General features: G+C 37.5%; 1 protein-coding gene across 1 annotated transcript in view; it reads left to right on the forward strand.

Annotated features, from left to right (window-relative positions):
- The window catches only part of bsna (bassoon presynaptic cytomatrix protein a), a 153,073-nt gene that overhangs the window by 10,280 nt on the left and 126,695 nt on the right, over positions 1–16,098 (forward strand). The gene's annotated exons all lie outside the window — the stretch shown is intronic.

Below are 16,098 nucleotides of genomic sequence, written 5' to 3' on the forward strand. Positions count from 1 at the left end.
GGCTGTACTTTAGCTCTTACTGTGAGCTATTCACTTGCTTCAAAATAGTGCTGTTACAGGCACCGAGATTGTGATTAAAATAATATAGGTGTGAATTCTGTGACTTATACACACAGTTCAGTTGCTACCTTGTGGTACAAAAACAGTCTTCAGTATGAATCTTGAGTAATAGCTGTCTTGATTGTTGTTGAAATTCACAGACGATGTTGCTGTGAGAATACAAGATGATCAAAAACCATGGTCTTCATGAACCTGAATTTTCCTCCACTTTCCCCTACCTCCTTAGTATGTTTACCTCCTATTGATGTAATCAACAGGAAGCCTGTAAGGAATGGAATTAATGCCCTCAACCATCATAAAACCAGGACATCTTAGTAACTTCAGGACTAAACCCGCTGTGGCAGCAGAATTTAATCTGGGACATTTTTATTTGTAATATTAGTAGGGCTATTTATTTATGCAATTCTGATTATGTGGTTTGGTCTCAGATGACCAGAGGAGTGGCCTGATCAGCTTTCGTCTGTACAGATGCCAAGCATGCACACAGATTTTACTGTGGGTCATCACAACACGGTGGTCAAAATACTGATAGACTGGCACATGGACAGTAGGCCTTCATTTATGATTTTTATTAAGCTTGAAAATCATACCATAGGCCCAGCTTTACATTTTAGGCCACACTATGACATTGCATTTTTCAGATGAAGATAATGTTGACCGCTGACTGAAGTAATTTCGCAGTGTACACATGCTGAGTATCAGAGCTGAGACAACAAATTAATCAATCAATTAACCACGGAAGAAAACAACAAGGCTTCTACACTACAAAACAAACCAGAACTGTTCAGAAACCTCTCAGGATTTGGCGTGCTAATTGCTGACTAATGGTGAATGAATAATGAAAAACCGGCTGCAACAAGACCTTCTAAAAAGAGAATGCCATGAGAGTACAAGTAATGCAAAGGTTTTGATGTGCAGACGAGGTCAACTTTTTTTGGAAACGTGATCAGCCGAGACTTGTTTGGTTCGGAGTTTTTTGTACTGGAGCTAAATGTAGCAAACAAGTGATGGAAGCTTACATTCTACTAATTAGCATTGTGCAAAAATCATCACACGTAGACAGGTGTAGATATTCACACGTGTCTCAAACCATGCTGAGTTGTTACGTAATAGTTGTATTAAGTAATAATCTGTAATCTGTGACAAAAACACAGTGAAATATTAAAAATCAGATCAACTTGAAATTTCAGATCAACCTTTTGCATAGTCTTTTTTTTAACTTAGATCAGTCAAAGATTCTTTTAGCACATTTTAGTACTGCATTAGGTTAAGTTACATCTACACAGCACAGTTTAAGTTGAGCTTACTCCAAAAAAGCGAATATGGCTGCCTCCTTATGCCAAAATCACCCCCCAGTTTAGTCATTGCCAGATCCCACCCGAAAGCTAAGATTCCCCCCAAACTGGAAAATGAGGGCTCTCTTCGTAAACTGCTGATCATGGAGGATTGAGGTATTCCTGGAATCCGTTGTGTCTGATGATCAGGCCGTCAGACACAGCACTCTAAAGCTATAAAATTACAGAAAGAAACACTGAAAAGATGTCAAAATGTTTAACTTAACACAAATTTTAAAAAAAATAATAAAACTTAGCTCTGTAGTTAATTTATTCATTTGCACAGGTAACTGTTCTTTATGCTGTCTGTCTCAGTATAAGGAATTACTTATGCACAAGTCACACTGCTCTTCAGCTTTACATTCTTCTGCTAAGTCAGCTTTACTTATTTATTGTACATAGAAACTCAACAACTTTGACCTTGCTGAGTGGTGGAACTCTCTAACTGGGTGGGAAAGTTAAAAATGAAAGAAAAAAAAGCTTAAATGGTACAAAAGAAGTTTTTACTTTTGGATGACATGGAAAAATTGGTCTATCGATTAAAGGTGAAATGCAAAAGACAGTGATGGAAACAGATTTTTGGAATAAGAGTTGATGTGGTGGGAAAAAAAAGTCATGTTTGGCATTACATCCTATCATAACTGTCTGTCCTGGTGGCATTCGCAGGGTGGGTGACTGTGAATTGAGACTTCAGCCCTCTGCCTGCTCTCCTCTATCTGAACTGTTAGAGCTAAGGCCATGTAAAGCTGACAGAGGACTGTCAAAACTGCTCTACAGAAAGCTAAAAAACATTCAAATCCCTCAACTCTATACACCATGCACAGTGAGTGAGATTCTTGCGTGCACACTGGTATCCACAAAATCGCTCTGTTGTTGGTTTTAATCAGATTTCTCTCATTGATATTACTTTACACATTCATGTAAGTCAGTGAAGCTGGCTTAATTGTGTTGTTGTGTTGAGTAAAACTCAACATATCTCCCACTGTGTGTGCATCTTTCCTGTACTCCACAATCAACCACCTAGTTACATTGTTGGCTGTAAATGCAAGTTATCATGTAACTTACTGCTAAATGAGATTCTACGACAGCTCATTAGCACAGTAATAGTAAAATTATGTAAATCTAACTTAAACCTATTGACTTTATGTTCTTTTTCTACAACCCCATTTCCAAAAAAGTTGGGACGCTGTGCAAAATGTAAATTGAAACAAAATGCAATGATGTGCAAATCATTTTATTTTTTGAAAAATATATGCCCATTTTGAATTTGATGCTGGTACAGTTCTGGTACAACTGGTGGTTGATTGGCAACAGGTCAGTAACATGATTGGGTATAAAAGAGCATCCCAGAGAGGCTGAGTATTTCAGAAGTAAAGATGATGAGGGGTTCACCACTCTGTGAAAGACTACACGGTCAAATAGTGCAACAATTCAAGAGTAATGTAACTTTTGCTTTTCATCATCAATGGTACATAATAACATTAAAAGATTCAGAATCTGGAGAAATTTCTGTATGCAAGGGACAAGGCCAAAAACTAGTATTTGCTGGCCATGATTTTTGGGCTCTCAGGCAATGCTGCATTATAAACAGACATGATTCTGCAGTGTAAATCACCGCATGGGCTCAGGAACATCTCTGAAAACCATTGTCTGTGAAAACAGTTCACCACTGCATCCACAAATGCAAGTGAAAACTCTAAAACGCAAAGAGCAAATCATATATAAACAGGATCCAGAAATGCTGCCACCTTCTCTGGGCCCAAGCTCATTTAAAATGTAAAACTTTTTTGGAATGTGTTGTTGGCATCAAATCCAAAATGGGCAAATATTTTTCGAAAAACAATAACATTTCTCAATTTCAACAATTAATATGTTGCCTTTGTAGTATTTTCCTTTTAAAAATGGTTTAAATGATTTGCACAACATCGCATTCTACTTTTAGTTACATTCTGCACAGCGTCCCAACTTTTTTGGAATTGGGGTTGTACTTTAATAAGTAGAACATAACCATATTAAGATGAAGATTGAAGCAATACATAAAAAGAGAAGTCTAGTTCATTAGAACTCAATTGTGTGTGATTTACTTGAGTTCACTGAGTACATCTTACTCAGTTGAGCATCTTAAAAGCACTGTGGCATGAAACCACTAACATAATATTTTAAAGCAAATCCAACATTTCATTTTTGGGTGAAACAAAAAATTAATCAGTCCAGTTAATTAGAATTTAATCTGGTTCATTAAGTATGTATTACTTAATCAAGTATCTTAGAAGCTGCTTAACACAGTTGCATGGAACCACTTGACATCACATTTTTAAGCAATTCCAACATTTTATTGCCGTACATGGTCAGGTCTGTAGCTCTGGCTCAGTCAGTGAAGTGCATTATATAAAAAAAAATACCATGTGGGAAATCACAGCAAAATGGACATATACTTACTGTGTGTGTGTGTATGTGTGTGTGTGTGTGTGTGTGTGTGTGTGTGTGTGTGTGTGTGATTGTGTCTATGCACACTTTAGTTAGGGTTGAGTAGAAAGATTAATGAGGCACATGCTGTTCTGTGGGGGATTTCCATGTCAAAAACTTTTGAAGAATGTACTGCAGTACAGTAAATGAAGAAGATTATCTTCTCAATATGTGTGCATGCATGTGTGTGTGAGACAGAGAGAGAGAGAGAGAGAGGGAGAGAGAGAGTGGGCTGTGAGTGTGAACTTAATTCTTTTGATGTATGCTGGCCCACTTTCAGCAGTATATTGCAAGCTGTGTTTTGCATGTGCAGTCTGTCATAAACTTGCAGTCTGCATCTTTTGCCTAGATGATATTTATGGACCATTCTACAAAATTAGTTCAAACTGCAGCCTCACAGTAAGAAAAGACAATCAAGTATTCAGATCTTAGATATTTTAAGGATGATGTTATTATCTATTTAAATCCAAGGCATTACTTGAGATAATAATAAGCTAAAGATATACAAAAATAATTGTTTATGAGGCACTTTCTAGCGGGCGGTGGCTGTCCTAAACCCTAACCCCTAAATTTCAACTTGTGAAAATAATACTTTAAAATAACTTTGTATATATATATATATATATATATATATATATATATATATATATATGGGGACAAAAGTGTTGAGACACATACAGGAGCTTTTAGGACATCCCATTCTAAATCCATTTTCATTAATACAGAGTTAGTCCCCTTTTGCAGCTAAAACAACTTCTACTCTTCTGGGAAGCTTTCTACAAGATTTTGGAGTGTGTCTATGGGAATTTTTGCCTATTCATCCAGGAGAGCATTTGTGAGGTCAGATACTGATGTTGGATGAGGGGGTCTGGCTTGCAATTTCCATTCTAGTTCATCCCAAAGGTGTTTGATGGGGTTGAGGTCAGGGCTCTGTGTGTAAGTTCTTCCATACCAAACTCACCCAACCATGCCTTTGTGGACCTTGCTTTGAGCACTAGGATGGAACAGAGAAGGGTCTTCCCCAAACTGTTCCCACAAAGTTAGAAGTGTAAAATGTCTTGATATGCTGAAGAATTAAGATTTCTCTTCACTGGAACTATGAGGTCTAGGCCCACACCTGAAAAACAAGCGTTATCCCTCCTCCACCAAACTTTACAGTTGGCACGATGCAGTCAGACAGGTAATGTTCTCCTGGCATTCGCCAAACCCAGACTCGTCCATCAGACTGCCAAATAGGGAAGCGTGATTGGTCGCTCGACAGAATACGCTTTCACTACTCCAGAGTCCAGTGGTGACGTGCTTTATACCACCTGTATCCAGTGCTTGGCATTGGGCTTGGTAATGTAAGGTTTGCATGCAGCTGCTTGGCTGTGGAAACCCATGCCATGAAGCTCCTGGCGCAGTTTTTGTGCTGATGTTATTGCCAGAGGAGGTTTGGCAGTAGAGCCACAAAAAGTCAGCAGAGCATCGGCGACTTCTGTGCACTCAGCGCTCGGTGATGCGCTCTGTAACTTTACGTGGTCTGACACTTCGTAGTTAAGTAGCTAGTGCTTCCTAAACACTTCCACTTTTCAATAATACCACTCACAGTTGATCGTAGAATATCTAGAAGAGAAGAAATTTTGCGAACTGACTTGTTGCAATGGTGGCATCCTATTGCAGTACCACACTCAATGAGCTCTTTAGAATGACCCATTCTTTCACAAATGTTTGTAAAGGTAGAATGCATGGCTAGGGTCTTGATTTTATACACCTGTAGCAATGAGACTGAATGAAACACCTGAATTCAATGATTAAGAGGTGTGTCCCAGTACTTTTGTCCATATAGTGTATAAAGGAAAAAAAGGGTAAAAGATGCTTTACCAAACAGTGATTATGACAGTTGCAGGCAGTGTATCACATTATATTGACCAGGCTTTACTGTGTCTGCACCACCCACATTTATCAGCAACCAATCTTTCTCTCTCTCTTTTTCTGTCTGTTGACACATAAGTGGGAGTGATAGAGAAAATTGTTTGTAATCATCGCTCGGTTTACCTGAATTAGTGGGTGTGAAGAAATTCGCACACAGACACACTCACACCCATCCTTGCACTGACGCATGCATGCTCACACACACTTAGATGCGCACACGCGCACAGACGCATACACACATGCACACACACACTTACAGATACTTCTGTGTCGTAAGCACATTTCCAACCCACTGAATATGAATACATACCCAAAAGCTATTTAAATCTTTGTGCATGTGTGTGTGTCTGCACATGTACTGTGACTTGAGGTGTGACTGTGTACGCACCTTGCTGGACCATCAATGTTGCTATGGCAACCTCTCTAGAATTCAATGTGAATGTTAGCTGATTTGATTTTTTCCCTCATTCGAGTTGTTTTAATCACTCAGAAATATCTTTGAGAAAGTAGACATGCACAAAATAGTTTTTTTTGTTTTTTTTTGTTTTTTTCACAACAGTTGAGTAACTCCAGCATTTCTGACTATTTTATGATGATAACTCTTGTTTTTTCATGTTCTCTTGGGCTGATTTGTTGTTTCATGTTGTGAGTTAATGCAATGTCTATGTTTTCTGGAGCTGCACTGCAAGAAATTCCTCTCCGATTTACTGATATTGCAGTGAAGCATCTTGAATCAGTTGTGTACTGTGATTGTGAATAACATAGAAGTATTGTTGCTAGCTAAAAGAGTTTGTTGGGTATGGCTTGGTTGCCTCCTATAATTTGGCGTTTTAAAAAATGTGGACAACATGCACTGAGCATTCAGCAGAGCGAAGGAATCAGTCCTCATTCTCGTGGTAGTTTATGCTTTCACTATTCAAATAATCAAAAAAGACAGGAAATATGGATACGTGGATCATCATCTGTAGGATTGACAGTACTGTACAAAAGCAAAGAAAGTCCTTCACTTATTTAATTTCCAGTCTAAATGGCCATTAAGTACAAATTCTTCCTTTTTCAGCATAAAAGCAAGAAACATGTTTAACAGAAAATGACATAGAAGCCTCAAAAACTAAATATAATATCTTTTCTTTTCAGTAATTAGTGTGTCTGCCCTTGACCTTTAATACAACTGCCATTCTTTGTGGGAAACTTATTCAAAGAAATCTGCAGGAATATTTTTCTACAGTCTTAGAAGTTGGTTGCACTTCGTTCTTCTGACAATCCAAGTAATCCCAAACACATTCGGTGATGTAAAGGTCTGGACTTTGAGGTGATCCGTCCATTGTTCTAAGAACATCAGCAGCTTCTTTGTTGGATTTGCAAATTTTCTTCTTTTTTGTCTATTTCTTTTTCTCAGTAAAAGCTTCTTGACAGCTACACATCCTTTCAGACTCAGTGTTGAGTTGTCTTCTCACAGTGGAAGGCTGGACAGAGTGGAGCTTGATTCCTCCTCTCCCTCAAAGATGAAAGCTTTAAGTGCTGTTTATCTAACAGTGATAGTTTTGGTGATCTACCAGGTCTTGCATGGTTGTTAGGAGTCTCATTTTCCTTGTATCTTTTATTAAACTAATTTACTCTCTTTTTCATGTATTTTTCTTTGATGTTCCCCCTAATTATGCAATTGAATTATTTTAGATATAATCTCCTCATAAATATCTGTAGAAAGATAATAAATAATACTTAATTGCCATTTTGGCTGGAAATCGAATAAAGAAGGTGTGACCTCTGATATTGTAGCAAAAACATTAAAGTTGGTAAGGTTGTTTTACTTTAGTCCCATTCAGTCTAATTACAAGATGTATTGCATAACTTTTGTCACAGTTCCTAAATTGAAAGTGTGCTATTCATTTCAAATGATTATAATTTTGTATTTACGTGAAAAATCAAACTGCTGGGACATCAAACGTTAATACGGTGGCAGTGATGGTGAGTTTGGCATGGTGGGGGTTAGGGTCATTGTGGTTATAGTAGGTTGGTCTAGACAAGTCCAGGGCTCAATATAGTTCCCAGTCCAGGCCTGTCAATACCTGCCTGGTTTTTAATAGCTACAACAACATAGTCCAGCTTTGTAGCGTAGCATTAATAACTTGACACAAAGTGAGTAATTTATACTTTTTGAGTACACCACCATTTATCATTAGGTTGGAATTTTACGAACATTCTGTAAAAGCTTGCTTAACATTGTCAACAGTTGCTGTAAAAGAACGCACTTGTGAGCAGAGTGCAAATAGGAAAGTTGGCAACATTCTGCCTGTAGATTTTGTGACAAAGAAAACAGACTCATTAATATTAAAACATTGTAAAAAGCTATGCAAAACTTTTGACAGGCCTTTTAAGTCTCATTTGATGGTTTGCAGACAGCATTTATGAGATGTGTTTGCAAGAAATGCCCCCCCAAGATGAAGCTTTCTCTGCAGTAGTGGCAGAAATGCTAATTCAGTTCTGTCCCTTCAAGGCATCCCTTGCTAAACCAGTGCAGAGAGTTCCAGCATAAGCTATAAAGTATGATGCGCAAAAATCGCTCATTACAGAAGTACAGTATGCTTTGAGCTCTGAGCTGGATGACTGTGGTGTTTTTCAGGGATTATGTCTTAATTTAGCGAGAGGAATCGTCCTGGTGAGCTCACCCGCTGTTCACACTGTATGGCTACATTCCCAAGTGCCAGTTTTCAGGTATGTTCATGTGTCCATATGCCGCAGTGCCAGTGTAATCATGACTGCTCTCCAGGTGGGCTTGCCTGGCAGTGTGATGTAGCATCAGAAGCCATGAAAGAGAAGAAGAGAATAGAAAGTGCATGTTGTTGCTTAGCAGTGTAAAAATATTTGCATTCTAGAAAGCCTGTCTAATCTTGTATCACTAGCTACTAAAAATGCAGGTCTGGGTTATATCTATATCTGTCTTTTCTATTCTATTTATAGTTAACAGTTTTAATCAAAATCTTCAATAAAAATAACAGAATAAATGATATAATACTGAGTAACTCACCATAATATAGTTTATAGTAAAATAGACCAGAAAATAGTTGTTACTGCAAATATGTATTCATGAGCTCCTTCTGGTATATGTTCATGATGACTTATGTGCTAATAGCAACGCTTGCTGGGAAAGCTTCAGGTCGCAACACATGGTCTAGGTGACTTCCAAATGATTCCCAAAGTTATTTCTAAAGCCATGTGCTTCACACATTAAAACATTTAAGTATCGTTTCCATCGTTTTAGTGGGGTCACTCTGGAATTCAACTATAGATGCCTTTGGAAAAGCATGTAGGATTATATTTTCATCATTTGAATAATTTACTCAAATTATAAATCACACTCTGGAAAACGGGCAGCAGAGAATTTACTCTACCGTTGCCTAACAGCTTTTTAAAGTCCCATAATAACCCAACGTCTTAACAGTAAAACCGAATAAACTATGTGTACATGTTATTTCAGATTTGTTAAGTCGTTTAAAGATAAATCAGTCATTTCTAGTCCTCTTTCAGTTCTCTTTCCCAACATGCCTGTTATGACCCATTAAGCATTGTCTGTTTACTTGCCAAGCATTGACAATATCCAACTTCATTGCTCTATCGCTCATGCCTACTTTGCATCTAAAAATGCTAAAATACTAAAAAAAAGTATGAATGCAGCAATTTTATTCATCATTTTACATACTGCACAGCACTAAAATCAGTTACACAGGACTAATTATGCTCTCGATCAGTATTTTTAAGTACTGATGATATCCACAGTATGCACAGAAAAGTGTATTGTGACATAATTTATCACAATAACATTAAATATTATCACATTGTCCACCCCTGTTGCAGTTTGTATCGACTTGTTTCCTAATTTAATTAAACCACTGTGAGGCCGGAGATTTACATCTCTACTGTTGCTCCCTGGCCAGGCTAGTGGACAGAGGGAGGGACAGAGCAATAATAGTCAGCAAACACAGATGCAGATGTAAGCAGTGTGTGTGTATTTGATGTTGTGTATGTACAGAGAGTGAGTGTTTGTCATTTTGGCTGTGTGTCATACTCTCACATAATGGCTTTTCAGTAACCGTGCGAAATAGGATGAAACTAGGGGCCTAAAAAGGCTTAGATTGAGCCTGTACACACTAATCAGTGGCTATCCAAATGAGAGTGTGTGCATTTTTGTTTGTGTAAAACATGGATAAGTGCATTCCCAACAGCTCTGGCCACTAACCTGGCTTGCTTCTATTCTGAGCAGCCGCCTTATAAATTATACAGCACTCTGAGCCAATCAGAGCTAGAAACACACATCATGGGACTAGACCAATCCTGATGCAGCCCAGGATATTCCATCAACCAATGAGAAATCTTTTTTTTGCCTTTAAAGAGGAATTTCACCAATGTTTTTAATTTCTGCATAAAGAAATAGTTGATATGTAAAATAGGTCATTCAGGGTAGCTTGATGTGAAATGCTCATTTATATAGTTCACAGTGGTGGTGATAGGAACCATACATTTGAAGAGTGCAATGCTTCTAAAAGCCAATTACATGCACAGATACACACCCAAATTTTGGACTTACATAATAGATACACAAAGACAATCCATGTGCACAAGCACATATATGGGCCTCTACTGTATGCATACGCAGGCGTGATTCACTTGGTATTTGCACACAGCAAAAGCAAGTCATCTACCCTCCAACCCACACACACACACACACACACACACACTCACAGACGTACAGAATTACTGGACTATTGAGAGAGAGAGTAGCAGGGGGAGATTGCAAAAGGCCAAGACTGTGCTGGCGCTTTGTGATAACTGGCTATCTTTTGTACTGCTGTGTCTGAAGCCTTTTCACAATGACAGGATCTACTTTCCCCACCAGTGTTCAATCTCTCTCTCTCTCTCTCTCTCTCTCTCTCTCTCACACACACACACACACACACATGCTGGCTGTCTTTCTCCCTCTTGCTGTCCCAGCCCATAATTATTTCCTATATGTTAGATGGACCACTCTACTAAATTAGTTTAAACTGTGGCTCCAACTGTTAAAAAAAAAAAATGTAGGTATTCAGACCTAGATATTTACAGTGATTACAATGATCTTTTTAAACCCAAGGCATAAATTGAGTTGGGTAATTAATTGAGTAATATTCTACATCATTTATGTGGTACTTTCTATACTTTATACAATATTTTCTATACTTTCTATACATCGTTTGCAGGGTACTTTCCCAAATCATAACCCCTAATTTTCAACTTTTAACTTTTTTGTTGTACTTTTTAGTGTGTTTTTTTATTTTTTAAGTTGAAAGATTTTGATTTATCATGAATTTAATTTTTAAATATAAAAATCTTTATTCAAAAAAATGCTTTCCTGTCACTACTGAAACAGAAAGAGTTTTAGTCCATAGGTGGAGCCTTATTTTAGCCACACCCCTGCATTGTAGAGCAGGAAGTGAGACTGCATCTCTGTCCCTCATGGCCTCATGGTAAGCAGTTAGATCCCATTGTATTGGAGTAAATGTGACCCAAAGCCTGAAAATCAGTGTGCAATTTTATGAACGGTCACTACTGAAACACGTCTTCTGTTATTATGTTTGTACAACTGTTCAAAGCTGAGTTTGCTAGTCATATACTGGCTAGCATTTTGGGTTACACTTAAAATGAAATAGTCACTATCAAAACATTTGGTAAAGTTTCAGTAGTGAAATGATTGTTGTGATAGTGACAAAATGGAATGTTCAATCTTCTGTTTTAATAAAATAAATATAAAGCATTTTAGTCTAAAGTTCAATTCTGTTAAAAGTCAGAATTATGACTACTAGGTTTATTTTATAATGTGTTTAATACTAATTGTGGTCCAGTTTCACTGACCTCATTAAAGTCATTGGCAATTTGGCTACCAGTTATTTTAAAATGCTTAATTTTTTATATGTGCATATTGTTTTACTCTCTGAATGGTTTTCTTTTGTCATCTGGAACACTTATGTGATATAACCACGTTATAGTACAGCAGCCTGCTTCCTTCTCCCGGTTTTGAGTGCATTGTGAAATGTCAGCTTTAACCCAGAAGCAACATGTGACACAGCCTTGGATGAAACAGTCTCAGTATCACACTGTGGTAGTTTCATTTTTACTCAGTCATGTCTCGAGAGTGAAAGGAATCACGTGACTGTATGCTCAGCATGATAAGTGTCAGAAGATAGACGAGAAGCCTATGGCTGTATACTCACATCACGTGGCCATGTTTAGAGGAAAGCAGGCTACCTTAAACCCAGTGGACACACACACTGCAGATATTACATGTTTTCATTTTACACTGTAAATTAAATTCACACTTCAAACATCTAAACCGCTTTATTAAATTATGAAAATGTGCATTAGATCATGTGGACAAGTCAGATTATAAATTTATGGCACATCTACAACAGTGAAGTAAATAGAGAACAAAAAACGAAACAAATGATCATAGGTGGATTATAATGTAGCCGATACCCGATACATTAAAATACACCTATATCAGCCCTGATCCTAATCCAGTGGATCAGATCAGGATATCCCTAATAGCTATAATTAATATAAGAAATAATTAATAGTAATTAATATCTAATAATCCCATGCTTTTTTGCCAGAGGCAAAATCTACACAATATCTAAAGATTTAATGGTTGCAATTTTGAGCTTTCTAATACTCATCCTGAAAAAACTGCGAACAAAAATCCTATATCACAAAGCTGATATGTTCTGTCCTGTGTACATTTTTCCATTCCATATGGATACTTTGAAACTGGGGTAGTCAAAATACACAGATTGCTACATGCATGGTAACATCAATTGGACTGACATCATAAGACTTGCAACCTTACGAAATACCCCACACAAATCAGCAATTTTCGTCAAATGTGGTAGTTAAGTCACTTACTACAGTAGTAGCTTTACTTTCCTTCAAAGTCACCTCTTTTGACTACAACCCCATTTCCAAAAAAGTTGAGATGCTGTGCAAAATGTAAATAAAAACAAAATGCAATGATGTGCAAATCATTTAAACCCTATATTGAAAATAGTACAGAGATAACATATCAAATGTTGAAATTGAGAAATTGTATTGTTTTTTGAAAAATATATGCCCATTTTGAATTTGATGCCAACAACAAAAATTTGGGACGGGGGCAACAAAACGCTGGTAAATTTGTGTAATGCTAAAAATTCTGTTGGTTGATTGGCAACAGGTCAGTAACATGATTGCGTATACAAAAAGCATCTCAGAGAGGCTGCGTATTTCAGAAGTAAAGATGAGGAGGGGTTCACCACTCTGTGAAAGACTGACCAGGCAAATAGCAAAGACCTTTGCTTTTCATCATCTACGGTACATAATAAAATGAAAAGATTCAGAGGATCTGGAGAAATCTCTGTATGCAAGGGACAAGGCCAAAAACTAGTATTTGCTTGCTGTGATCTTTGGGCCCTCAGACATCACTACATTAAAAACAGATATGATTTTGATTTTGTCGCTGCGTCCACAAATGCAAGTGAAAACTCTAAAATGTGAAGAAGAAACCATATATAAACAGGATCCAGAAATGCTCCCACCTTCTCTGGGTCCAAGGTCATTTAAAATGTACTGAGTGGAAGTAGAAAAGTGTCCTGTGGTCTGACAAATCAACATTTGAAATTCTTTTTGGAAATTATGGACACTGCTTCCTCTGGGCAAAAGACCACTCAGCTTGTTATCAGTGCACAGTTCAAAACCCAGTTTTCATGATGGTATAGGGGTGCATTAGTGCACATGGCATGGGTGACTGGCACATCTGTGAAGGCACCATTAATGCTGAACAATATATACATGTTTTGGCAACATATGCTGCCAATCAGGTGACGTCTTTTTCAGGGAAGGCCTTGATTATTTTAGCAAGACAATGTCAAACCATATTCTGCATGTATTACAACAGCATGGCTCTGTTTTAAAAGAGCCATGGTGCTAAACTGGCCTGCCTGTGGTCCAGACCTGTCACCACTGATAACATTCGGCACATTATGAAATGAAAAATACGACAAAGGAGACCCGAACTGTTGTGCTGCTGAAATTCTATATCAAACAAGAACAGGAAAACATTTGATTTTCAAAACTACAGCTTAGGTTTCCTCAGTTCCCAAACGTTTACAGACTGCTGTTAAAAGAGGAGGTGATGAAACACAGTGGTAAACATGCCCCTGTCCCAACTTTTTTGGAACATGTTGCTGGCATCAAATTCAAAATGGGCATTTATTTTTCAAAAAACAATAAAATTTCAACATTTGATATGTAGTCTTTGTAGTATTTTTCTTTAAAAATATGGTTTACATGATTTGCATATCATTGCATCCTATTTTTATTGGCATTCTGCACAGCATCCCAACTTTTTTGGAAATGGGGTTATACTTAACAAATCCATAATTTAGAGAACCCAGTGATATTTGAGCAGACAGTGTACACAGTACAGAAACTGCTGCCTCTGGGACAGTTTTGTTTACCACTGGGTGCGATAATGGCAGTTTTAAAAAATGCCATTTATATTTCCTGTAGAGGAAAGCAGCTCAGAGCCTCATGCTGCAAACTACAAAATGACAATGCATCCTCAGAGGTCTATATGTTATGGTGTTGGTGGAATAGCTATGGGGTAGAATTATTATGCGTGTGTCTGAGGATTTATTAGTTTAACTCACAAAGGGTTGCCAACATTCATTCAGTATATTCAGTTTAGCAGTAACACTTTACATGCAGTAGATGCAGGAAGGTGGAAAAAACTCACCGGACAGGTTATAATAAAATCTTCACATAAAATTGGTCTTCTGATGCACATGTGAGACTGTGAGACCAATAGACAGAAGATATATGATTCCCTTTGGCTCGTGTCACAGTAATTTGTGGGCCCAACTGAGATTCGGTATTGATTTGAGGTGTGTGTGTGTGTGTATGTGTGTGTGAGTGTGTGAGAGAGAGAAAGAGAGAGAGAGAGAGAGAGAGAGAGAGAGCGTACATGGTTCAAACTGCTGAAACAGCCCTTTCTATGTGAAATAGAGGAATGTTCATTTGCTCACTAGTCAGTGAAATTGATAGCTGACAGTAGATGTGGGCAACATGGCGATATTTATCGTCATAAATTATGTTACAATATGCTTTTCTAAGCATATAGTTGATTTTGTCAGTACTCAAAGATCCCACATCCTATGTTTTTCATTTATTTTTTTTTTCCTCTTTTGTGTATGTATGTTTGCTTTCATACTGGTATGACAAAATTGGAAATGTAGGTAACCGTTGAATACAATAATTAAGCGCAGTGGTAATAAATAAAGCATTTCTCCCCAAGAAAAGTCTCAAAATGAGCTATAAGTGATTTTTTTTTTAAACTAATGACACCACGACATACAGCTGGCCTGTTATTACCTATGGCCCCTGAAATGGGGGCATTATGTATTAAAAATGTTTTAATTCCTAAGTGGTTCACCCAATATAGATATAATTACCTTTGAATTGAAGCTGACATTGTGTACTTTAACCTCATGGTCATTCAATCACTGAACCATCATGTAGCTGTAAGTCAAGCCAACTGGACGTGTGGTGTAGACCACTAAAGTTGAAGAAGGTCCAGCTGCAATAACTTACAGCTACTAGATGACTCATAATCATTGTTTCATACCAAACACAATGTGCTGGAGCACAGAGCCAAAACAACAGAAGTTCTATTACTGTGTGGCTGCACTGTGTTGGTGCATGTACATCAACAAAACAACATTGAAACCGCATGTTTTGTAGTACTTGCCGAGTTTCATGTGTTCTGTTGTCCACCTACAAGCCAAAACAAATGGCATAACATTAATGCCACATAAAAAAACATCCCTTTATCTTAAAGATTTTTTTCATCATCTTCTTTTTTTCTTTCCTGTTTTTTTGGCTTCAGATGCATGTGTTGTTTTTTAGGAGACATCACTAACTAGTTTCTTCACTTAAACGTCTTAGACAAGCTGCAGGGCCCTGATCAGCCTAAGCTGCGTATGTCACTTATTAGGTAGAGCCAGCACTGTTTGAAAAACTTTGGGACCTTTAGAATAAGAGTGAAGTTTTCATTAAAAGCTGACATTTCTTTACTTTGTAGATGAGCATCAACCAATCAATGGATTGTTAATCCATGTTAATTATCAGGAGATTCATGTCCAGATCAAAGGGTAAGAAAATCTAAAAAAAAGTAATGAGCTTCCATAGTGGTACAAGCGTGTGTCTGAGTAAAACAGATTATGTAGATATTCACTAATCTTTTTACGCTAACTTAGAGCAA

This window comes from Colossoma macropomum, unplaced genomic scaffold (genome assembly GCF_904425465.1).
Source record: "Colossoma macropomum unplaced genomic scaffold, Colossoma_macropomum, whole genome shotgun sequence".
Lineage (NCBI taxonomy): Eukaryota > Metazoa > Chordata > Actinopteri > Characiformes > Serrasalmidae > Colossoma > Colossoma macropomum.